Here is a 25,942-nt window from a genome sequence, read left to right as displayed (position 1 = left end):
GTATTTTTATACATATAGATAATGTAATATATTTCTTATGAATGCAGTTGGACAGGTTTACGGAAAAGTAGATATATGCTACAACACACACAAAAATTCTTTTTCTTAAATAAAAAACAAAATTAAAAACTTATATGATTAATCACTTAAAATGCTACAATCCAGTTGCAGCCTCAGTAAGAACATAACAGCAGTCAAGCTGGAACCAGCCAAGGGCCTATTTAGTCTAGCATCCTGTCTCCCACGGTTGCCAAACCAGATGCTTATGGGAAGCCCACAGAACCAGAAAATGACAACACCTTTCTCTTTCTGTAGTTCTCCAGAGACTGGTATTCAGAGGTATCTGCCTCTATTCCTGGATACATCATTGCGACTGGTAGCCACAATGGCCTTATCCTCCATGAGTTTGTCTAATCCCCTCGTAAGCAGTGATGGGGCAGGTTGGGGTATTCCACAACAATGTTGCCCCAACTGAAAAGGCCCCGTTTCTTGAACTCACACGCTAAACACAGGGTCCATTATGTTAATTTAAATGAGGGTACCTATGGGAAACAGCAACCTTTAACGGTAGTCAGGTTCCATTCCAAAATTCTCTGCCACCTGGGTGAGTACTATTAGGTACAGGCAAATGATCGGAGCATTTCTCCCCCCACAACAAGGATGACACAATGCAGGAGACCATAAGTTGTATCTCACTAAGTCCTACTCAGAGTAGGCCCATTGAAATTAATGATCTATATTATATCGTCATCACCATTAAATTTATTCCCCTCCACCAGTAGGTCCCAGGGCAGCTTGCAACCATGTCCATTAATTTCAACAGACCTACTTTGAGTAGGGCTAGGATTGGATGCAACCTCATGTCGACATGGGGGCAACAAAAGCTCTGCGATTATTCAGCCAAAGCATCAATATTTCAGGTCACTCAGTGATGACTGTTATCAGCCATCATTTTTATTTACAATAGGTTTCCTCAGCCTTTCCATCAAGCAGGAAATAAAGATAGCTTACAAAAATTAAAAATCAATACATACAAAATTAAGAAGAAAACCAAATTCCAATTCAATACAAATGACTAAACAAAAGCAGCAGCATGAAATATCTGTCACAGTCTTGAAAACCGCAAAACGATTTGGTAAATATATCAAACAGTTAATAAAACATACCCTACGCATGCAAAAGGCACAAATTCTTTTGCCGAAGAATGATATTATATATGAACACAAAAACCAGCCTTCTAGAGAGTCACACCATTGGCCAAGAACGCAAGACCCTGCTGGATCAGGCCAATGGCCCATCTAGTCCTATACCTTGTTCTCACAGTGGCCAACCAGATGCCTGTGGGAAGCCCACAAGCAGGACCTGAGTTCAACAGCAGTATCCCCCCACTTGCAATTCCCAGCAACTGGCATTCAGAGGCACACTGCCTCCAACAGTGGAAGGAAAACACAGCCTTTGTGGCTAGTAGTCACCGATAGCCTTGTCCTCCATGAATTTGTCTAACCCCTTTTTAAGTTGGTGGCCATCACTACCTCTCGTGGGAGTGAATTCCGTAGTTCAGCTATGTGCTGTGTGGTTTTTTTTGTCTGTCCTGAACCTTCTAACATTCAACTTCACTGAATGGCCCCGAGTTCTAATATGGTTAGAGAGGGAGAAAAATGTCTCCATTCACTTTCACCACACCATATATAACTTAATACACTTCAATTATGCCTTTTTGGCTTAGGGCGGTATATAAATTAAATAAAATAAATAAATAAATAAATCTCCCCCTTACAGAGCTTTTTTCTAAACGTTTAGCCCAAAATGTTGTAACCTTTCCTCACAGGGGAGTTGTCCCTTGATCATTTTGTTCGCCCTTTTCTGAACCTTTTCCATCTTTACAATATCCTTTGCGGTGAAGAGACTGGAACTGTACACAATATTCCAATTGTGATCTCACCATGTGTTCCAGAATCAGGTGTTGCATCAGTCCTGATACCTGGGATCCTTTCAGCTAAAGATGCCAAGGACTGAACCTAGGAACTTCTATGCGCAATGGATGCACTCTACCGCTGAGCTATGGACCTTTCCTTAACAGGAGCCATTGGGCTTAGATACTTCTCAGGAGCCAAGTGTGGCAATTGTGTCCTGCCCTTTATGGTGAGGAAGAGGGAGAAGCAACATGTGCCAGCAGAGGGAGGAGACCTCAAAGGTGCACAAAAACACACATAATATCAAGGCCCCACCTTAGGGTGAAAATTAAATTCATAGCTTGTCACTGCATGGCTTTTTTTGTTTGTGAAGCTTCCTACCCTATATCCTGGTGGTCCCAAGTGCCTTCAGAGCTCCAGTATATCTGTTATGTTCAGAGCCACCTGGTAAGCCCATTCCCCTTTCAAGGTTAGGACTCTTCTCATCAAGAGGCACACACTTACCAAATATGCCGCCTGACGAGAACTGCCTCACAAGACCTTCTCTCGGTCCCACCAGTTAAGACAGCTAGGCTGGTGCGGACCAGAGAGAGGGCATTCTCAGTTGTGGCCCCCACCCTCTGGAACTCTCTGCCATACGACCTTCACCATGCCCCCTCCCTGGTAGGTTTCCGCCAAGGATTGAAAACTTGGTTGTTTCAGCGGGCATACAAGTCTCCTAGATAATTTTAGTTTACAGTGTATAGATGTAGGTTGGTGGATTATAATTGTTTTATATGTTAAAACTGTATTATATGGTGTATTTTTAATTATGTACGCCGCCTAGAGTGGCCGTTCATTCGGCCAGATAGCGGCCTAAAAATAAAATTTTATTATTATTATTACTTAGGTTTGCTTATTTATACTCCTGCCACTCAGCCCCCCAATGAGGTATACCTACTCCAGGCTTTGCAACCCTTCTTCCTCTCTTCTCTGTTTCTTCCCTCCTTGGTTAGGCTTTCCATCTCTTTTTATTCAGCTGCAATCCCTCCTCTCTTTAATTCACCACAGGTAATGCTCATTACCCTTATTCCTGCTTCAGTCAGTATCTTCCTCCCATCTCCAGTTACCTTCACTTGCTTTTGCCTGTTTGCTACCTAGCTCTCTAGTTCATGCTCACTCACACATTCACACTCCTTTCCTGTCCTCCTGAGAGCCAGTGTGGTAAAGTGGTTAAGGTGCTGGACTACGACCTGGGAGACCAGGGTTCAAATCCCCACGCAGCCATGAAGCTCACTGGGTGACCTTGGTCCAGTCACTGCTTCTCAGCCTCAGAGGAAGGCAATGGTAAACCCCCTCTGAATACCACTTACCATGAAAACCCAATTCATAGGGTTGCCATAAGTCGGAATCGTCTTGATGGCAGTCCATTTTATTTTTTTTCCTGTCCTCCCTTCTCAGTGGCTGGCACCATTACATCAGGCATGGTGTCGGAGGCAGGATGCCTCTGGATAGCAGCTGCTGGGAATCACAAGTGAGGAAAGTTGTTGTTGCACTCAGGTCCTGCTTGTGGGCTTCCCATTGGGGCATCTGGTTGGCCACTGTGAGAACAGGATGCTGGACTAGATGGGCCACTGCCCTGATCCAGCAGGGCTCCTTATGTTTTTAAGAGACCAAGCCCCTAGAGAAGATAATCTGAAACTGGCATTCATATAGCCTTTCAGGGCCCTTTCAGGTCTCTCCTCTCCTCCCCACCCCCAATTGTGGGAGAGACTTGACTGCTTGACCTATACTGCTAACATTCTATAGTTCATTGATTTTTTTTTTAAAGTAGCAACAAATCTTTTCAATATTTAATGCTTCCCCCCACTTTTTTTTTTTTTTGCAATTTAAACTTGAAGGTATTCAAAAGCAGACTTTGAAACCTTGCTGCGATCTCTGCCATGCCTACAAACTCTAACTGGAAAAAGGTGTTCTTTCCATCCAAAACAATGTCAGATCAAATCGCAATGACATGTCTGTAGCTCAACCTTGCATATAAGCATACAGCGTTGGTTTTCAAACTGCATGTGCTGAACCCCAACGGGGCGACGATGACTCACCGCACTTCACTTTCGGACACATGAGTAACCCGTTGCTCCAACCTTTTCTCAGGCACTCTTTCCTTTTTGCCCACTCGCCTCTGCCACATTTCTCTCTCTCCAGTGGGAGGCTTTGTGGGAATTTATACATATTTATCGTATTAGAATGATTACATAAGGAAGCAAACAGGAACTGTCTAAAAGGAAGAGCTGTTGAATATGAATGCAAAGTACCTACCCAATGGCACAGGCTGTCGCTTCAGGCACTGCGGCCTACATTTTGCAGAAATATTCATTCATACCAAGTAAACAGTTTCACTGCTTGGAATGAGCCTCCTGCAAGAGAGAGGCGCTCCATGACAAAAAGCCAGTAATTAAATGTTTTCACATGAGGAAGATACCCATTCATTTTGTTATTGGTTTGATCTTAAAGGCACAATTTTGAATATATATATATATGCAAAATTTTGACCTTGTGGTTAGGAGTTTCCTCGGAACACTATAAATTGAAAGCGGGCCAGAATCAGTCCCAGTGAAACAATCTGCAGGACCTCAGAGCACTTCTCAGGCTCCCAAGGGACCTTTCAGTGCTTCAGAGATTAGAAGGAATATCCTCACAAGGGAATAGATTACTATTATCCATAATAAATGGAGCTTCCAGGTTCAGGGGCAGTGGACCTCTGAATACCAACTGCTGGATTGTAAACAGCAAGGAAGGGCTGTTGTCTTCCTGAAGGCATCTAGTTGGCCAGTGCTGGGAATCAGACTCTGAACTAGATGGACTCAGGAGAACAATTAGATAGTTCTAGGCTATGTACACACCATACATTTGAAGCTCCCCCCCAGCCAAAAAATCCTGGGAACTGTAGTTTACCTCTCACAGAGCTACATTTCCCAGCACCCTTAACAAACTATAGTTCTGGGAAGCGGGGAAATGTACTTTAATTTTCATCCAGCCTTATTTTATTTATTTATTTATTAGATTTATTAGTCGCCCATCTGGCTGGTTGTCCAGCCACTCTGGGCGACGTACAGAATAAAAACATACAAATACATTAAAACCTCCGCCTTAGACTCTGGATGAAATGGTCTTATAAGAGGGCAAGGTGGATTATCTCATTCAATGCAAGCCAGCCTTGCTGCATCTGGGGACCTTCCTGCTCTAAGTGGGGCCCTGGACTTCAGCCCCAAGTCCTATCCCGATGGCACCACTGGATGGACCCTTAGAATCAAATAATATATTCCCTGGTAAATTCTGTAATCAGATTCCCTCATAATTTTAACCTTAAAAGCAGGTATAGGGGTGGGTTAGGGTTAGAGCAGGACAGTGGCACTGTGGGAGGGCAGTTAGTCCTGCCCTAACTTCTCCCCACCACCACCAATGCCATTTCCCTCCTGAAGCTGCTTTTAGCACCCTCCCTTGGGTGAGGTAAATATTGTATGGTGATACATCTATATCGTCCTGATACAATTTGATGGAGTGGCTGACCAACCTCTACCTCATGGTTAGAGAATCTTTTCCAGTCCAAGTGCCACATTCCCCCCTGGCAATCTTCCAGGGGCCGCATGCCAGTAGTAGGCAGAGGCAGACGTGAGTGAAGCAACAAATGTAAATGTTACCTTTGTACAGCAGACTGGTATCTACACACAGTCCCCTCTTTCTATCCTCCATCCGGCCAGAGTCATTGTCATGTTACAGCCAGGCAAAAAACACTTACGGAGGGTGTGAAGCGGGGCCGGTAAGGGGTGTGGCCTGGGAAAAAGTCCAAGGGCCAGACAGAGGCTGGAGGGCCACATTCAGCCACCAAGCATGAGCTCTACTTGAAGATCTCCAGTGAAGGCCTAGCCCATTGCTTCTTTAGAGAACTGGTTTCTTTGGGGGCTGGCTTTTACCAAGTTTTTCCTAATGTTAAGTTAAACACAATTAAACTGATGGGCAGGCTGGAAAACAGAACAAACAAATAAAACTTCTACCCTCCTGTAACTTAAGCCCATTACATCTAGTCCTGCCTTCTGAAGCAGCAGAGAAGGGGCTCTGTGAGGGGAATAGGGGTCTCCTAACAAGTCCACATTCCTGTCTTGGCTCCTCCATAGTTCTCCACCATGTTGAACTGGCGCCAGCCCAGGATTCTCATTCTGTCTCTCACATGCACACATATCACCATGGTAATATAGCTGTCTTGTGCCCTCCCACTGGCTTTACCCACATCATCACATCATCAAAGTGGGACACGGCAGTTCTTCCACCAACTGTTTCAAGAGGGCAGCTAGTGCATTGTGGGTAGGGCCTCAGTTCCCTGGATGTTCAAGACCATCCCTCCCAGACAATTGTAGAGACATAAAAATGGCAGTAGGGGTGACCTGCAATAGAGCTAGCCTTCTTTCCAACAGGAAGTAGGGGTGCAAAGGAAGTGGGAGCACTGGAACGTTAGTGTAGTGGCACATTCAGAAGTGCAAGGCCCCTTCATGATAGTCACACCTTGCCCCCTCACAGCCACACCCCCTTCTCAGATTATACAATAAAATTAACTTTCATTCTCTTACTTTGCCTGGAGTACTTTCCCCAGGGCGTTCTTTAAAGGAATTGTTAGTAGGGTTGCCTGGTCAGAAGCATCCCAAAACCTGAGATTTTAGGGTGGGCCCAAGTGATGTCATGGGGCAGGCCCAAGTGATGTCATTAAGCATCAATCACAGTTGCTTGGAGCATACAATTAAAAAAAATATCTGACTGGAAATTAAGCTAGACATCTTAGCTAAAAGATGGAGCCTGGGTAGGGAACATTTAATCGAGCCTACTTGCTTTCGGCAAGAAGGGTTTCAGTGCCCTCAAGCCAGGCCAGGCACCAGAAGGCCATTGTAGGATGAAAGGAGCCTGGTGTTGTGGAGATGTTGGATGGGAGCACTCAGGAGTAAAGATGGATGCCCCTGAAGACTGCAATTCTAAACACACGTACTAGGGGACTAAGCCCCCATAGAACTCAACAGGACATACTTCTGAGTAGATATAGTTTGGATTGTGCTGTTGGTAACGCTTGACTAGGGATCCTCTGCAAAGACATCTATATCTAAGCAGGGTTGGCAACCCCCTGCCTGGAATGCCCTGCCCTTATCTTTTCATGTGACTGCTCCAAACTTCTTTACAGATTTGACCCTTCACTTCAGAAAGAGGTCTGAGAAATGAATAAGAGTAAGAAGATTCTCTACCCTTTCTGTCTGCATAGATGCCCTCATCCGTGCCCTGCGCCCAGCAGAAGCTCTGGGCCAGGCGGGACGCAGTGGCATCTCGTAGAGGACACCCTCCCCTTTCGTGGGGTATATGATTTGTCCTGTCCCAGAGCAGATTTTGGGGTGGGCACCCCCAGTTACTTACTTTTTTCTACATGTTTTTGTCCATTTTGATTTTGCATAGATGCCCTCATCCTTCCCCTGTGCCCAGCAGAAGCTCTGGGCCAGGCGGGACGCAGTGGCATCTCATAGAGGACACTTTCCTAGGGTATATGATTTGTTCTGTCCCAGAGCAGAGTTTGGGGTGGGGACCCCCAGTTACTTATTTTTTATGATTTTATGACATCATTATGTATTTATGATAATATCAGAAGCCTGATGATTTTGATTGCATAAATGTATTGTTATTCTTGATGGGGAGAGTCCCCCGATCACAGTGATATATCATACAGGGTACCCCAACATATATTTTGGGGTTCAGAGACATGTTAAGTTTGGTTGCTGTAGTTGTCAACTCTTCTTTTTTAGTGTTTTGAACTTTCAAGCAAATAAGGAACTGGGAACTAGGAACCAACTTCAGCGTCGTATCAGTTAAATAGATTAAACAGTCGCGGGAGGGCTGACATTTTGGTGTATATCTCGGGAACCAGACCACCTAGAAACTTAATTATTTTTTTTAATTGAAGCTGAGAGTCCGCAGATTAAGGGGTGCTAGTCAGAGAGGGCCCCAAAAAACCAGAGACTCCGGCCAAAATCCGGAGGTCTGGTAACTCTAATTGTTAGTGGGTGTCCATTTTTTTCATTCAAAATGCCTTACACATGGGAGCCTCTACCACGTACAAGCCCTGACATTTGGACTGAGGCAAAAGTGGTTCAAACAAGCAAGACAGACAGACAGACAGAGACTGAATACAGCCTTGCAAATGCATTTACACACGCTACTAACCTTGGAAAATTCTTACTAGCCTGTCCACTCACCAGTACGTATATGAATTTAAAAGCAAATTAAAATTAAAAACTGCTGCTTATGATCTACACCCTGCTGTAGCAAAATTAAAGAATGAAGATACAGAGAACCAGACATCACAGTATACAAGGAGAGTGATTTCATTAAGAAGCTTTTCAGAAAGCTTAAGAATTATTGTGTACTGTGCCTGTATATTCTACTGTTTCTATCCAATTTTGTGCCTCTAGTCAGTATTTCAAGGGCTTCCGATCTGAATTTGTGTTCTTGGTTCATTGATTAAATTTTATTTGTCCATTGGTGTCCACTGGGTGTCCAAAAACTAGGCTTGTGTGTCCATTTGGACACCCAACTATTACTTTAAAAATGTTTTGACTTTCCTTTAGTGATGCATTGCAGCTATCAATGCAGATCTCCATGTGTTGTCTTTCAGCTAGATCTGCTATTTTTTTGTGCATGTACATGGGCAAATGTACTAAGATGCTGTAAGGTAAAAAACTTCCTTTGCTGAGTTTCTCCTTCTCGGTTGCCATACTAAGACTGAAGGGGAGTGTGTTAGCTACTGAGAAGAGTCTTCTCAGTGGCTGACTTGCCTCCTTTCACTCTGATTGGCTCCAATCAGCAGGAAAGGACACTGAAGACATATGGACCCTACTGGGACCCTGCTCCCAAAAAAGTAAGGAGTTTTAAGACCCCCCTGGGATCCTGGATGACTACACCCCTACATTGGAAGTAGAACATGACCCAGTGTCACCTTTGCCCCTGGCCACTTGAGCTACTAGTCACAGAATTGTCTGCTTCTACAGGCTGCAATAATTAGGCTAGCATTATATGCATTTTACTAAAGAAAGCTCTGTTGCGATTTGCCAATTGGCTTCAGATATAGTAGGCACTCGGTTAGTACAACATTCTGTGGGTTTTCTGTTTTCCTGTGGAAATCACAGTATAAGCAGAGCCCTGTTATACTTTTAAAAATGTGTTCTGTAAATAAGTATAGTTGTAGTGCAATTCAGATCAGTGGCCAGGACTAATGAAGCTTCCTCTGATCTCTGGATCAGCACATGCAAATTCAGTATTAAGGCTGCAATCCTATACACACTTACTTGGGAGTAACTCCTGTTGAACTCAATGGGACTTACTTCTGAGTAGACATATACAAGATCACACTACTGAAAATAAAAACCGCAATTATAAATGTTCAAGGGTTGTATCCAATGCTAGTCCTATTCAAGAGCAGACCTATGGAAAATAATGGACACAATTAACTTAGGCCCATGAATTACAATGTGTCTACTATGAATAAAACTTAGTTTGATCCATCCCTAAGCTATTCCAGTTCTCCATTTTGGAGCCTGGAGGTTGGCTCCCCCAGAAGCACGGCCTTCTGTATTGTGGCACCCTAACAGATAGAATGCTATCCCAGGCACATCCACCTGGTGGTGCCTACGGTATCAGAAAGTGAAAACCTTTATTTCCCCATGCTTTTAGCAATGTTTAATGTCTGAAGCTGCCTGCACACACTACCCAGGTGGACAAAGTTGGGTCAGGCCAATCCCACCCGGGTTGTCCATTAAGGTTTCAGCGACACAAACCAGGTCAGCTGCCTCATCCATGATCAAAAGCATAGAGGATAGATGTTTTATTCTGGCTATAATGTATTGTTTCTTTTGATAATAAAATCATTTATCACCATCACCACCCGACCCCGGCTTGCTCCAGAGACTTTAACCATAGCTTGCCGGTTCAGGCTAAACAGTAAACTATAGTTAATGGAAGACTTCCTGGGGTGTTTGCTTGCTCAAAGGAAGGAGCGAAGGGGCTGCATGCCTGGCTGCAAGGCTCGTTCATATCTCACCTTATTAAGTCAAGATTTGATTATGTGAACACAGCCTGTCCATCTAGCCTAGCATTGTCTATTCTGATTGACAGCAGCTCAGTAAGGCCATGCGGAAGCCTTTGCCCAAGATCCTTTTCACTGGAGATACTGAGAACTGAACCTAGGAGGAGCGAAAGCACTTCAGTGAGTTTTGACCTCCCTTGCAAGCTGCTTTCATCATGATTTGCTGGATATGTTTTTATTTATTTGAAATGTCTTACAAGCTGCGTTTCTGCACCTTGTCCACTCAAGGTGGTTTACTGATTTAATCCCAATGCTGTTGATTTCTTACTTGATCCTATTGCTAATTGCTTTAATCCATTTGAATTGTTTTATTTGTAAGCCACCTTGAAGGGCGCTCTCTCTCGCTCTCTCGCTTTCTCTCTCTACAGAATATGCATTTCTTTACTAATAAATAAAAGCTTGTTTATTTTTGTGTCATTTTAGTGCTACTAAAATTAGTTATTTTTATACTAGTTCTAAAAATTAGTCTTTATATTTTTATTTATTACTATTATTTTAACATTTTTTAAAAAAAATCAGAAAAGATAATAGCAAAAAAAGTATAGCTATTCTGTGATAGATGCTCCTCAAAGTGATCTCACACTTGAGTTTAACCTTATAAAGGCAAGACCGTGAACTGATTTCACCACAGAACTGTGACATCAACCAGGGCAGAACGCATCCTCAGGATTAAACAATCAATTTTGTGCAGGTGGAGGCTACTGTCCTCTGTTGGACACTCTATGAAATAGCTCTTCTCTCCATTCTGTTCTTGTGTGCTGAAACAAGCTATTGCTGGCTTAATTCTTTTGCTAATTGAGAGCCTCTTTTTCATACACAGACAAATATACATCCAACAGCTCCATTTCTTCTAATCCTGACACCGGAGCTACCAAGCTAGAAGAAATAAAGAGGAAAAGAGGGCATAGCCATATAAATGTATGCTATGTAATAGAGCTGTATGTTTATATATACATACACACACACACACATACAAAAGAGCTTGTGTAAGGTACAGTCCCTGTGACGTCTGCTTCATCCCAAGCAAAAGTAGGTAGGGATGTCAGAGAATTCCAACAAAAACAGAAATGGGAGCAGAAATTGCCAATCTGCTTATTTGTCCATGTCTGGAATGGGAATCAGTCCAGCAAATTTGCTGTTATTGCTACTTTCAGTTTGCAAATGATAAGTAATTGATTATGTTTTCCCCCCATTTGCATTGTGTTTTCTTTGCACTGAAATGAATGAAGTGGAATAACATAATCCTGATGTTATTACATAATTCATTGTGTAAATTACATAATTTCACTACAGCGGAGAGCAAGATGAATAATGTAGTTTTCTGTGGAAGATGAACTGCAGGGGAACGGAAACAGTACTGCATGCAACAAACACAGGGTGGAATGGAAAAGCATGCCTTCTTACATCCCTAGTTGCTTTTTTCAATCATACAAGGACTGGCAGCAGTGGATGCAAACTGGCCATTCCTTCCCAGCTTTGCTCTGTTGCTTCCGATACTGCTGAGCCTGCTGTGTGGACCACTCTAACCAAATTCAGAGTCCCATTTTTCATTCACATGCTACATCAGAACCAATTCAACACTGGATGGAATGGAATGGAACAAATAGCACACAACCCCTGGTCCCTTGTGCATCCTGGTTATATGCAAGCTTACTCAGGTGTAAGCCTATTTGGCCTAATCCAGTGTGCTCTTCTTATGTTCTAGAACAGCAGCCTTATAAATTGTTCCAGGGTGTCTTCCTCCCCGACAATGCTGTCCGTGACCACCACCTAGCATAGGGGTGGGAGCTGAGCGAGGAAGAACAAAACCTGAGCCGAAGTGCTGGAACTTGGCAAGTGAACTAGACGTTAGAGAGCTGTTAACCCATCAAGAGTCCAGAGAAGACTTGAAACATCTATAACCCTCACTGCCACCTCCTAACTCTTTCCTGGCCATCTGCTGGGTCAATATTTACAGCCAGATCTTTTCCCTCCCCCCGAGTAGACCTCTGGCAATAGAACCTTCTGGCCGCTTCCTATGCTGGCTCCAGGCTTACCACAGGGTCCTCTGCCACTTTCACTCTTGAGGCCTGGGTGGCGAAGGTGGAGAATTAGGAATCAAGGCAAGGCTCAGGATGCCTTTAGAGCAACCTTCACCAACCTGGTACCCTCTGGATGTTTTGGACCACAACTCCCACCCGCCCCAGCCAGCCATGCTGGGGCAAATGAGAGTTGGACGACACCAGGTTGGCAAAGGCTGAGTTAGAGGGATGACCTGGGGGTCAATGAGTTGATATAGGCCCAGCGCCAGCAGGCAGCCAGGCTGGGCTCTGGCCAAGGGCCCCTGCAGCTGGGGCCGGGTGAGTGTAGCTCCTGCTCAGCAATCCACGCTAGCATCAGGTTGCAGAGCATGCATCAGTATGCCCCTGCCATGTGTGCACAGCATGCTATGCTGATGTGGCCGGGCCTCTTTGAGCCCCTGGTGGCAGTGGCACTAGTGCCATCATGTCGCTGCTGCTGCCACCTTCAAAAGCCTACTACAGTCTGGTGCCCTGGGTTGAGGTACTATAAGAACATAACGAATTTTAATTTATTGGATTTCTTAGTCGCCCATCTGGCTGGCCATCCAGCTACTCTGGGTGACGTACAAAATGAACAAAATAACATAAAATGACACACCAATACAATAACATTAAAATCTAAAAGCGATATTGATAAAATCTAACCCACCCCAAAGGCCTGCCTGAAGAGCCAGGTCTTCACAGCCCGGCGGAAACTCATTGTAGAGGGGGCCTGGCGGAGATCATTTGGAAGGGAGTTCCATAGGATGGGGGCCACAATTGAAAAAGCCCTCTCTCTAGTCCTCACCAGTCTAGCTGTTTTGACTGGTGGGATAGAGAGAAGGTCTTTTGAGGCCAATCTTGTTAGGCGGCATAGCTGATGATGCTGGAGGCGCTCCTTCAGATAGACTGGGCCAAAACCATATAGGGATTTAAAGGTCAAAACCAACACCTTGAATTGGGCCCGGCAAGCAACTGGTAGCAAGTGCAACTCTCTGAGCACTGGAGTTATGTGATCTCGCCAGAGCTTGGAAGATTACTTTTAAAAAGTAATAAATTACAGTTACAATTACATGGCTCAAAAAAGTAGTAATTACCGTTACAATTACAATTGCTCTGAAAGTAACTGATTACTTTACTATTCCTCCAGTGTAATCACTACAATTACATTTCAGTTACTTTAAAAAAATGCCTACAAGGTGCTGGCCTTGGCTGCTGCACATCTAAGTAGCCTAAAACTACATGAAAAATAAACAAACCCATACTGAGGTAGTAGAATAATTATTTTTATTCATAAGATAGCAATGGTGGTCTCTCCGCTGGTAAGGGTGGTGGGGAGGAAGGCTGAGGCCACTACTCAGATCTTCGCACATCAAACAAAATGCAACCCCCCCCTCAGCCAGCCAGCATAATCTCTCTCACTTAACCACCTCCTGGAACCTGCCCTGCTACCAACTGAGGGACGCTCACTCAAGCAAACATTTTCCCCTGAGATGCAAAAAAGTTAAAATACTGCAAATGCAGCACAGTAGCCAGAGAGGGTGGTGGAGGCCACTTTGTGTGCCAAGTGCAAACACAGTATTCACACATACACACACATACACACACACACGTTGTCATCTTTCACCTCCACAGTTCTTTATCTCCATTCTGCTGCTGCCTCCTTCTCCTCCTTTATCCATGTCCTTGACCTCTGGTTCCTTTTCCCCTCCACTCCATTCTTCACCACCACTATCTGTTTTTTTAAATAATTGTTTTCTCCACTCCACCCCGTCTCACTCTCCGCCTCCTCTCTCGTCGCCTGCTACCCATCCACAGAACATGAGAAAAGACCGACACTGCACAGAAGCCCAGTTTGAGGCACATGATTTTCATCCACAAATCAGAGGAGCAGAAGACTTCCCCTGCTCCCCCCAAGTAATGCCCAAAAGTAATTCTGGAAACGTTACAATTACTCCACAAAAGTAGTAAAATTACTCCTAGTTCTATTACAATCAAAATGTAAAGAAATTACCCACTCGTTACTCAAAAAAATAATGAATTACAAGTAATTCGTTACTTGTAACTAGTTACTTTCAAGCTCTGGATCTCGCGTTCTGAACCAGTTGCAGCTTCCGGACATAAGAACATAAGAAGAGCCTCCTGGATCAGGCCAGTGGCCCATCTAGTACAGCATCCTGGTGCCTGGGAGAAGCCCGCAAGCAGGACCCGAGTGCAAGAACACTCTCCCCTCCTGAGGCTTCCAGCAACTGGTTTTCAGAAGCATGCTGCCTCTGACTAGGGTGGCACAGCACAGCCATCATGGCTAGTAGCCATTGATAGCCCTGTCCTCCATGAATTTGTCTAATCTTCTTTTAAAGCCATCCAAGCTGGTGGCCATTACTGCATCTTGTGGGAGCAAATTCCATAGTTTAACTATGCGCTGAGTAAAGAAGTAGTTGCTTTTGTCTGTCCTGAATCTTCCAACATTCAGCTTCTTTGAATGTCCACGAGTTCTAGTGTTATGAGAGAGGGAGAAGAACTTTTCTCTATCCACTTTCTCAATGCCATGCATAATTTTATACACTTCTATCATGTCTCCTCTGACCCGCCTTTTCTCTAAACTAAAAAGCCCCAAATGCTGCAACCTTTCCTCGTAAGGGAGTCGCTCCATCCCCTTGATCATTCTGGTTGCCCTCTTCTGATAAAAGATTCTTCTGACAGAAGATATAGATTGGGGAAGGGCTGTAGCTCAGGGGTAGAGCATCTGCCTTGCATGCAGAAGGTCTCAGGTTCAATCCCTGGCTGGAAGAGACTCCTGCCTGAAACCCTGGAAAGCTGCTGCCAATCAGTGTTAACAATACTGAGCTAGGTGGAGCAATGGCCTGGCAGCTTCCTATGTTCCAGGGTGCTTTATTGTCCAAGTACTCCATTGCACTGAGGTTCTCCACAGGGTCCCATGCCTCTTCCTCAAGAGAAGGAATCTGCGGATCTGGGTCAAGCAGAATCCTGACACACGCATGGAGAAGGTACATAGAGTACTTTGGGAATCTGGAGATCATGCAAAACCAAAGAAGAGGCTATTGCTATGTTCGAAAAACTATCGCCACATTTGGAAACACACAAAAGTTTCCAAAAGTTGAGTAAGGAAGGGGGTCGTCAGGAGTGGATATAAAAAGAAATCATAAATTAAAACATATTGCCTGTCCTCAGTGTGTTCTTGTTGGTTGATGTTACGATATGTAGAGGCTGACATTATGTGAAAAAGAGTGATGTATCATCAGGATAGCATCGTTCTGAGGATGTATGATGCTAATACATCACCGGAGCGACGAGCTTTAATGATGTATGTCGCCAAAATGGCCCTGGCCAGGAAGAATGGGTCCAAGAGACTCTGTCCATTTCAATTTATAATCAGGGGGGGAAGGGAAATCAAAATTGATTGTCTCTTTCCTTTGTCAAAATTTCATTGATTAAGAAAAACGTGCAAGGATAGCCACCAGTGAGCGCAGGAGTTTCAATGCCTACAATGGATCTACACAACAACTGTTCCCTCCACACCCATCACCATAAGATTACCTTGCCCACTCACCCCAGGTTGAAGATACTTGTGCATCATGGTCTTGTGAAAGACAGAACAAGCATCAGTTGCAAGCCAGTATAAGTGTAGCAAACTCGAGTCTTACCTGATGAAGCGTTTTGCAAAACCTGAAAGCTTGCACAGTGTTATATAACATTTTGGATGGCTAATAAATGTATATCCCCAATATGGACTTTGGAATTGTTCTTATGAGCCAACAGGGCTATCTTTAAAAGGTTGCTCCTTATCTGCCCTTCTGCTAAAAATAATATATCTACATCTGTCTAGCTAACTGATACCTTTTTCACTGTCTTTGGTAAAGTTTGGTTTTCTGTCCATTATGTCATAATCCACACTGCATGTGTGTGTTTTTCCCAAAAGGAAGAAATTCCCCTCTTCATTTCACATCTTTTTATTATTATTATTATTATTATTATTATTATTATTTATTAGATTTATATCCCACCCTTCCTCCCAGCAGGAGCCCAGGGCAGCATCTTGATGTGTAACTTTGCCTTTTAAAACTTGTGGTGACTTCTGTCTGAACTCTTGCCTAGATGGGGAAGAATATGCTGGTGCCCAGTGGCTTAATTGTGTTTACATCTAAATTACTGCTACACATCTTCCCTTTCTGGAGACTGATCTTTTTTCTATTTAATCTCATAAAACAATATGAAAGAAATAAATCTTCATAAAAGTTGTGTGTGCTTTTTTTTTTTTTTTTTTGCTTTTTTCCCCCTTTTCCACAAAATGCAGCAAGGACTCTATCATAAAGTTGTTTTTGTCACAATCAAACTTAGAGGAAATGTCTTCATCATTCTGACTGAGCTGCCGAGTGCACACCAGAGCCTCACCGCTGGATCTCCACATGGTCTTCTCCCATTGCCCTGAGTTTCAACCCTGCTGCGGCCTCACACTGAACCAAACAGAGGTGCCATAAGGACAAGACTTCAGGGCACACATCCAGGGCCCACTCAGCAGGATAACCAGAGAAGCGCCCCCCAAAGCAGCAGGGCTAGCAGCCTATCGCATTTTGAAGTATATGAGGTAATACCAGAGCTTGGGAAAGTTACTTTTTTGAACTACAACTCCCATCAGCCCAATACAGTGGCCATACTGGCTGGGACTGATGGGAGTTGTAGTTCAAAAAAGTAACTTTTCCAAGTTCTGGGTAATACACAGATGGGTGTCCATGGGGCAATGGAAGCTGGTGACTCCGGTGTCAGTGGGGCAGTGAATCCGCTCCAAGTTTAGTCCCAACTTTCAAGGAGCTGTCCAAGGTACTTGAACAGTCAGACTAAAACCCAGAGCAGATTCACTGCCCCACTGACACCCGAGCCATGAGCCTCCACTGCCACGGGGGTAGCAGTTCCCCTTCCCTGGGGGTGAACCATAATCTCTAGTTCCCAGAGTTCTCTGGGAAGAGGGACTGACTGTTAAACCACTCTAGGAATTGTAGCTCTGTAAGGGGAAAGGGAGTCTTTGGGGGAAGCCGTGGCTATTTAAAGTGGAATAACAGTGGAATAAGTGTATGGTGTGAATGTGGCCCAACTGAGACTATTGGTCCATCTAGCTCAATAGTGCCTACACTGACTGGCAGGGGCTCTCCAGGGTTTCAGGCCTGGGGCTCTCCCATCCCTCCCTGGAGATGTCGCAGATAGAATCTGGGACCTTCTGCATGCAAAGCAGATCTCTGCCCTTGAGCTACAGCTGTTAAAAATAAAGCAAGGATCCAGTCCTCATGATTCTGAATTAAGGACTGGTTTAAATATGAACATAGGAAGCTGCTTTTGAGTCAGATTGTTGGCCCATTAGCTCAGTACTATCTACACTGACTGGTAGCGTCTGTGTAGGATTTCAGGCAGAGGTCTCTTCCAGCCCTACCTGGAGGTGCCGGGGACTGCATCTGAGTCCTTCTGCATGCAAAGCAGATGCCCCACCACTGAGCCAAAGTTGCAGCAACTGGCAACAATGGCAGCGAGGAAGGTGACTCACTGAGGGAAGGGACCCCACCAAGGCTGTCTCGCCCACAGCCTCCCTCCCAATAAACCCTAGAGCCAGCACCGCTTGGTCGCACCCTGCCCACTAAATGTGCTCTTGGAAGGTGCTAATTAAAGGATATACGCCAGGAAACCACTAATCTGTCCTATTTTAAAACAGCAAATGCATATTGAGCTGGTGTTTAGCTCTCCTAGGCACAATTGGCAGCTTGCAGGGAAGAATTGGCACATGGATCAAGGCAGTGTGTGCGTGTGTCTGTGTGTGTGTGTGTGGGGGGGGTTATGGTGCATATCCTTGGCATTCTTAAGATGTGAGACTAGATTAGACTTTTTGGGTGCTGTGAAGCTGGCACCCAGAGGGCCTAGAATCCCCCATGAATGAGGCAGCATTGCAGTGGGCCAACACGGAGGCTTTGTCTCAGCAGAGTTCTCATTGCTTATCTAATCTCCATTTTCCTAATGATGCGGGTAGAATTAAAGTATGGTGTTTTTATTCTAGTTACAAATGCATTTACTGGGCCCATTTCATCTGGAGTTACATAGTGCTGGCATTTAAAATAGATGCCTTGCTGTTGCATACACCCTTGTGTTTTGTGGACTCTTTGCATCCTTTTCCATTTTGTTTGAGCATGTCTCACCTGTGGGCGAAGGTACAAAAGGAAAAGAAAAGAAAGGACTGGGCCAGATTCCCACTGACAGATGGGGATGAGGTTTAACTTGGTTCCTTGTTCTCAGTTCTATATCCCCAGATAGAGCCTCAGGGCATCACGTGTTGGAGTGGTTCGTGCAAAAGCAACACTTTAGCCCAGAGAAAAGGCCAGTGCATCTTGAAGAGGACAGTCTCCTAGTCATAGAGGCGTAGGGTGGTCCAAACCTTATTATGGGGTGCAGAGGCACAGGAACTTCAGTTGCTTATTCAGGCTGCACATGCAGGTCTGGGTTGAATAAGGAACTCGGAATCAAGCTCAGCCTTATAGGAGCAACCACCACTTCATACAACTTCTCTGTGCATGGTAGGCTGCTTGTTTTGGAAGGTTTAAGTAATTATTCCCCCCCTCCATTCCATGCCGAAAAGTTCTGCAACCATATAAAATTGCATGTGCCTTCATGATAATCATTTTCTCACAACCCTTTATCACGTATGTTCCCTGCCACACATAAAGAGATTGTATGAATTGGGTGCCAGCCCAGGGAACCAATTTAAAAGGGGCTGCTGCTGTCTATGGATGTGTGCAATCTTTAAAATGATAGGGTTATCAATATTTGCTTCTGGCAGGGCTACTATGCCTTGGACAACTGCATAATAGGCCAAAAAACCAACAGGTAAAATTTTTCTCAGTGTGGACTAAAGGAGAAAGCTGAGCTTCTTGAGCTTCTTATGGAGCTGCTGAAGGCAAGAAGGTAAGACAAGCCCTGCTGGATGAGTCAAAAGGTTTCTCTAGTCCAGCTTCCTCTTTGTTCCACAGTGGCCAATCAGATACTATGGGAAGTCCACCAGCCAGGTAGCAAGGCACCAGCTCTCCCCTAAATTCACTGGTACTCAGAGGCATACTACATCTGAACCTGGAGATCCCTTATAGTCATCATGACTAGTGGCCAGCAATTGACCCATCCATTAATTTGTAATCTGTAGGCACAAGAACTTTTTCAGAAGAAAAAAAAATTGTTGCCATCTCCACTTGAAGAGTAGAAAGATTTGGGTGGTAGTTTAATATTCTGCAAGGTGAAATATGTCCCTGGGACTCAGGGGTAGGGAGCCTTTTTGCTCTATGGGATAGATCACAATGACATCAGGTATAAAGTGCTTTGAAGTCCCAAAGTCAGGATTTCAAAGCACCTTGCATGGCACTGCTATAAGGAAAGGGAGGGGGGGTTCCCTCCGTTTTAGCATCTGATTCCATTAAAATTCCTTCCTGAATCAGGAAGGGGGTTGCATCTGAATCCTCTGCTAAAACAAAGGAAAAAAACTTCCTTTTAGTAGGAGATCCTGATGCAAACCCCTGCTTGGTTAACTTGTGTTTCCCATCCATTGCCTTTCCCCTGCTTGATTTCATCAGTGTAATATATACCCATAGCAGTCTTAATTCTCTGAATGCCAGTTCTTATGTAGCCAAAGTGGCACTATCCATGCACAAGAAGGCAGTACCATCACCAGGTTCTGAAGAGTCCCAGGGTATGCAGAAGTATATATGCACGCACACACACGCACACACACTTAATATAAGGGAGGGGGGAAATTCCCAAAACAGCCCAATGAAAACGGAATGAGCTTAGTCACCATAGAATGCTGGCTGTTAGGGTTGGTGATCTGGAAAACTAGGCAGGAGAGGGAATAGAATTAAGTATCCTGAACAGCAGCACTCCACACTGCAATGCTTTGTTGCTGTTCCCACTGGTTTCATCTAAAGCACATCCTTGGACCTTCCATCCATAAGACAACACTCCCATAAGAGGCAGTGACAGTCACCAACTTGAGCAGCTTTAAAAAAAAATAGACAAAATTGTGGACAATAAGGCTCTCAATGGCTCCTAGCCATGATGGCAATGCTCTGGCTCCACGGTCGGAGGCAGGATGCTCCTGAATACCAATTGCTGGAAACCGCAGGAGGGGAGAGTTGCTCTTTCATTCAGGCCCTGCTTGTAGGCTTCCCTCTGGGGCATCTGGTTGGCCACTGTGAGAACAGGATGCTGGACTAGATGGGACCCCTTTGGCCTGATCTAGCAGCCAGGCTCTTCTGGTGTTCTTATCCCAGACTTGCACCCCAAAAGGCAATGAGGTCTTGACATTCGCTTAGTAGCATCACTTTTTCCCCCTTTCCAATTCCTACCAGAGCCCTAGGTAGAATCCCACATCTATGCACAGGTGCTAAAAGCATTGGCAGCACAGGGGCGGGATGATATCGCCTTTCCCCTGGAGTCACCCTTCTAATGACTACGGTGGTTTAAAGGTCATTTCTATGCACAAATCATATGGGGAGGGTAGACAGCATGGTTTGTCATCCTCACACCAGCATCCCCTCTATCTAAGCCGGCAGCCGTGAAATGGAAAGACATCAAGGGCCAGAGAAGTCTGCACCAGGTAGCTTCTGCCAAGAGTAAGTAGTTCTGTGCTATGATCCAATCAGAACAGACAAAACAGAACTAATCTCAAGGTGCAGAAAAGTATTATCTTTTGATTAATGATCAAGGCATTTCAGCCAGAACAGGCATTCTTAAGGGGCTTTTCTACAAGAAATGGGACAACAGTTGTTAAACCATACTTAAAACATTTAGAAACCTTAAAATTGCAAAAAGGGGAGAATGCTCTTGGGCTCAGGTCCTGCTTGCAGGCTTCCCATTGGGGCATCTGGTTGGCCACTGTGAGAACAGGATGCTGGACTAGATGGGCCACTGGCCTGATCCAGCAGCCAGGCTCTTCTTATGCTCTCAGCAGGGTGGGAGAGTTAAAGGATTGTTCTAGGAGGCCACAGTACATCCCCAGCTGGCATAATATTCCACTACAAACCAAATTTTATTTTATTTTGTAAAGCACTTTGAAGTTTTATTACAATCAAGCTGTATACAAATTTTGTGAAATAAATAGTTGGGATGTAAGGGGAAAACACTGGAAGTTTTCCATTACAGTGTAAAAGAGAAGCAAGGAAGGAAGGAAAAGAAGATGGTGCATGTGAGCACAATGTTTGTTCTCTCAGTCCAATAAAACACAGCCAGCACACCTGCTGAACCAAGACACTATGAATACTGTTGTTACGCGGATGAAGGGTGGTATTCAATGTTAGTCCTAACAAGTCTGAACAGACCCATTTAAATTAATGGGCATGGCCAATGTAGGTTCATTAATTTCAGAGGGTCTACTCTGAGTAAAACTTAGTTGGATGCAACCGAAAGCCCAACGCTGAATGGGAAGCCTTCACCCTCAGTTTGGCTGGTTGGGGGGGGGAGCCAACAGCAAGCTTAAGTGGGCAGAGTCCCCCCAGAAACCCTTGGACCTATGGCCTTGGTGGCCCTCCACAAAGGGCAACATCACTCATGGCCATGGGCTCCCAGTTCTAGTGACAGCAGCTCCTGACAACTCCACTGATTCCTGTAGATCAGGGTTCCGAAACCGTAGTCCATGGAGTGGTTCGTGAACTTCATTCAAGTGTTCCGTGGCATGTCTGCGGATTTGTGGTTGAAGATGGGAAACGGCACATCAGTCACATTAAATATTCAGATTGACTTCTAATTGTATTTTTATTGGTTCTTTTACTTATTATACAACGGTTCTTTGGGGGTAGCAGGGTGCTGCCCCACCAAACTTAAGTCTCCCTCAGCCAACTGCCACCTGCCTACCTCCTTACTTATAACCAGTTTGGGAGTGGCTCTGGCTGTCAGCCTACTCCTCCTTAGTCTCAGTGTTGCCTGTGATGTTCCTGTATTAATGTATATATGGTAAGTGCTGTTTGTATAGAAGATACATGGTAAGTGGAATGAAAGAGGAAGGGGGAGTAAATGAGCAGTAGAATGCTGGATGATTGGCTGAGTGTTTGAATGGCTGGGAGTATAAATGGAAGAATGACAGTTGAATCTGGGTGGAGAATCTGTGGTGAATCTGGGTGGACGTTGCTGGGTTGTTTGAGAAGTGTTTGGTGGTGTTTGGAGGTGGATGTCAGGAGCGTGTGGAGAAAGAGAGAGTGGGAGTTCTAGTTCATGATAAGTCAAGTATCACAGAAATAGATGAAACCATATGCTTAAGTACCATTAGAAAAGTAATCTTGTTATCTCTGTTATTTAATAAAAACTATATTTGGTTTACCAAAGGCCTGATCCTTGGCTGGGGTTTCACAGACCAGAAGGGAGGGTAAGGTAATGATCAAGGCTGAAGGGAAACAGTAACAAATGGTGGCAGCGGTGAAGAGGAGATTATAACATTCATAAGTATCTAGAGCAACCCTGAGTTATGAGTTATCTGCAGTGATACAAGGGGGTTGGGGACAGCTTAAGCACGCAGTCACAGAGGTAACCTGATTGAGAGAGACTCAGACAGAGTCTCTGGGGATACTGGTTATAGGACGTGACTGGTGGTGCTGCCTAGCAGGGGGATCTGGTGAGGTCTATGCTAGAGCGGAGAGAGAAACCATAAAAAAGGACAGTCCGGACTGGTGGAGTCCCTGGTGGTGCCTAGTGACAGGCAGTAGCCACGAGCAGGTAGGAACCCGACAGGGAGAGCCAGGGAAGGGCGTCACATTGCCCCTTGTAGAGCAGGGGGAAGGATGAGGGCAACATTAGAATGAGTTGGCTTTGCCTGTCATTGGCTCTGGCTCCACATACACTGCTGGGCTCCCTGACTTCCGCCCCGCCAGTTCCAATGGGCATCCACTGCCACCGTTATCATGTTGCATCTTCCATGGAATTCAAATTGCAACACAATACAGTAAAATATATAAGAAATAAAAAAGCAATAAAAGTACAATTAAAAATCATACAGCAAATAGCACAGCAAATTACAATTGCTGCAAAAGGCAGGAAAATAAGTAAGCGAGGGTCCACCAAGACCCTCAACAGTTTCCAGGTGGTCTGGGGTGTGTGTGGGGGAAATGGGAACCACTGCCGTAGATGAAGCCCTGTGCAGAGCATGGGTAACCCATTCCCAATGTGGGTCAGTTTCCAGGCATATTACCTCCTTCCCCTGCATGGTAGCGTTCCTTGTAATCACAATGCTGGATGTTCCAACATCACAGCCATCAACAGTGATTTCCCTCTCTGCACATTTTGCTGGTCGGGAGAACGCAACCAGCGCTGAGGATCAACAAACATAAAATCCACATGGAAGCATTTAATTAACAAAAGGAAAGTAAACAAAACCACTCAACTCTCCAAGGTCAGTCAATAAACACCAGCAATTATGAGTTGTCATTTGCATAGCAACAGCGGGAGAAGTCCTTCCTTGCATGCAGAACGCCTCCAGCTAAAGGGCCTGCCCTGAGGATCTTACCATGGAAGACCGCAGAGACAAGCAAACAATGAGACATCATCATTTTAACTTGCGAGGAAGTGGGAAGCCAGCAGCGTCTTAACAGTGCCCCAGGCCTTTAAATTAAAATTCTATGATAGTGCTTTGTCAGTGGCTTCACCCTGATGAGTCAGTCCTTTATGCTGTGAGCCACTGATGATATGGGTGCAATTTAAATTGATTAGGTGGCCATTTTACCAGAGCAAACCGCCCAACGTTATTGGCAGGCCAACTTGCCACAACCCAGCCCTTGTATGCTCCTCAGATTCTGACCTTGAGATGGATGAGTCTGTTTTAGGAACCTCTACCCCACGAGCGTGACTAAGGCACTTGGAGCAATTATCCCACAGGCAGGCTGCATCCCAGAAGCAAACAAATTAGACCTCTGTAATAGGGCATGGACCTGTCATGCGTTGATGAGGCTTGAACCAGGAGCCCTGGGGTTCAAGGCTGGGCTGCTAGTCTGGGAAGGGCATTAGGGTGTCCCACTCGGGATCCTGCTACAACAGCCCATGATCCTTGGCGTCACAATCCTCCCGTCCTGTGAAGTCAGGTAATGCTAAATGGCCAATCAAGTACTACTAAGAGATATAAAGGGTTGCACACCTGCTGGTTTCTTTCAGGTGAGGGGAGGTGGGCTCTACAGGTAGGAGGGTATTCTTCTATCTGTCATTGGAGGATTTTCTAATTTTTAAACTGAAAGCACGGCAGAGACAAGTTATTCTGCTCAGGGTTTTGACACCGTGCTCTTCAGAGTGGTTTATGCAAGGCTAGGAGGATTGATCCTGTTATATGGGATTGTTTGTGGTACATAGAAGGCAGAGAGCCTCTCCTCCATAGCTCTAGTGACTTCAGTCTTACAAATTTGTCTGTGGGGGCTGGCCTTTGGGTGAAGAACCTCTGGGGCTCAGTGCTGGAGGTATTATGGCAGTTTGTGAAAGCCACCGAGCTTTGTAAAAGTGAAGTAGGATAATACTGTGGCCACTAGGTGGCAGCAGTAGGGCCTTTTCTTGGCCTTGATATGTCATTAAACCGGAGGAGAAGATTTCCTTCAGTCTAGCCACCTCGTAGCTGGAGGAGGCCACCTGGTCCTCTGCAGGTTTCCTGTTTCCAGGCCATGCTGTCCCCAGCCTGAGCATCTCTGTCAGAGCTGAGCCATGGGCAGCTGTCAGGATGGATCCAGAAACCAGGAGTTCTGCTTGGTCAAGCCATGAGTCAGTGCCAAGGGATGAAGCCATGAGCCAGAGCCAAAGAACAACCCAGAACATACCAGAACCAGGAAGGCTGCTGTCGCTCAGGCAAAGTCCCAACCCGTTATGGCACTTCATGTCTAGGCGGGCTGAATGGCCAGCTGGGGGAGGGGGGGACAGGGAAAACCTAGAGTCTGAGAATACAGCATGGCTCAGGAACATGCTCCAGGCCACAGCCAGGCGGCTTGCCACGTGAGGCACCTCCACACGCAGCTGAGGATTCCTGGTTCTAGCCCTGGTGGCTAATTACATGCGCATTTATCTGAGGCACCTACATACTTACTGTAGGATTAACAGAGAGCGAGAACACCATGCTGTGAGAGGTAAAACATAATTAACTTGATTTTCCTACTTGCAATCTCTAACTACCCTGCTGTCTACTGGCCCTTGTGCTTATACAACCAACGCCACACCTGTCAGGACCTTGCTTCCCTTGTCAACGCAGCAGTCACACAAACCTGCTCATGTCCACTGTACATTCCTGCACAAGATGCAAGAAGATGACCTAAGGTCATTCAGAATCCATGAAGGGCAAGGCTCTAAGCCAGAGAAGCACAACCTGTGGCCCTCCAGATGCTGTTGGACTACAATTCCCATTATCCCTGGCCATTGGCCATGTTGGCTGGAGCTGGTGGGAGATGGAGGCCAACAACATCTGAAGAGGGACAAAGGCTGTCCATCACTGCTCTTTTCTGGTACTTAGTTGAGCCCCAAGTGATATTGGAGCAACATCTGTGCTCCTTGGGAGCTCTCCAAGTTCCTGAAAACCCTACCTATGACTCCCTGGTAACAGTAACCTGCTACCTGCCTGTTGTAAGATACAATCTAATGATTTGAACCCTCCTGTTTGTTACTTTAATTTCATAAACTTCATCCAGCACCAATGGTGGCCTCATCAAGGATGGTATGGAACAAGTGCAGGCCATCTTAGAAGTGCAATTGAGACAGGAGTTAGAGTGGTTTGGGCAAAAATTGTGGGGCTAGCAAATCTACTTTTCTTAATGTTGGTTGAGCCGGAAAAGCAAAACTTGAAATTATCT

The 25,942-nt window shown here is 45.1% G+C and overlaps 1 protein-coding gene across 2 annotated transcripts in view; it reads right to left on the bottom strand.

Moving 5' to 3' along the window:
* The window catches only part of MSI2 (musashi RNA binding protein 2), a 600,705-nt gene that overhangs the window by 538,336 nt on the left and 36,427 nt on the right, over positions 1-25,942 (bottom strand). Inside the window, exon 1 of one of the 2 annotated variants that reach the window (XM_061605201.1) lies at positions 4,212-4,226. The exons of the other annotated variant lie outside the window; for it this stretch is intronic. The gene's annotated coding sequence lies outside the window, so the exon portion shown is untranslated. Of the gene's footprint in view, positions 1-4,211; positions 4,227-25,942 lie in introns of those variants that run through there. 2 annotated transcript variants of the gene reach the window in all.

The sequence above is a fragment of the Rhineura floridana genome, chromosome 21 (genome assembly GCF_030035675.1).
Source record: "Rhineura floridana isolate rRhiFlo1 chromosome 21, rRhiFlo1.hap2, whole genome shotgun sequence".
NCBI lineage: Eukaryota > Metazoa > Chordata > Lepidosauria > Squamata > Rhineuridae > Rhineura > Rhineura floridana.
The sequence above is the reverse complement of the archived record's forward strand: the minus strand, read 5'-3'. Positions and strand labels throughout refer to the sequence as shown.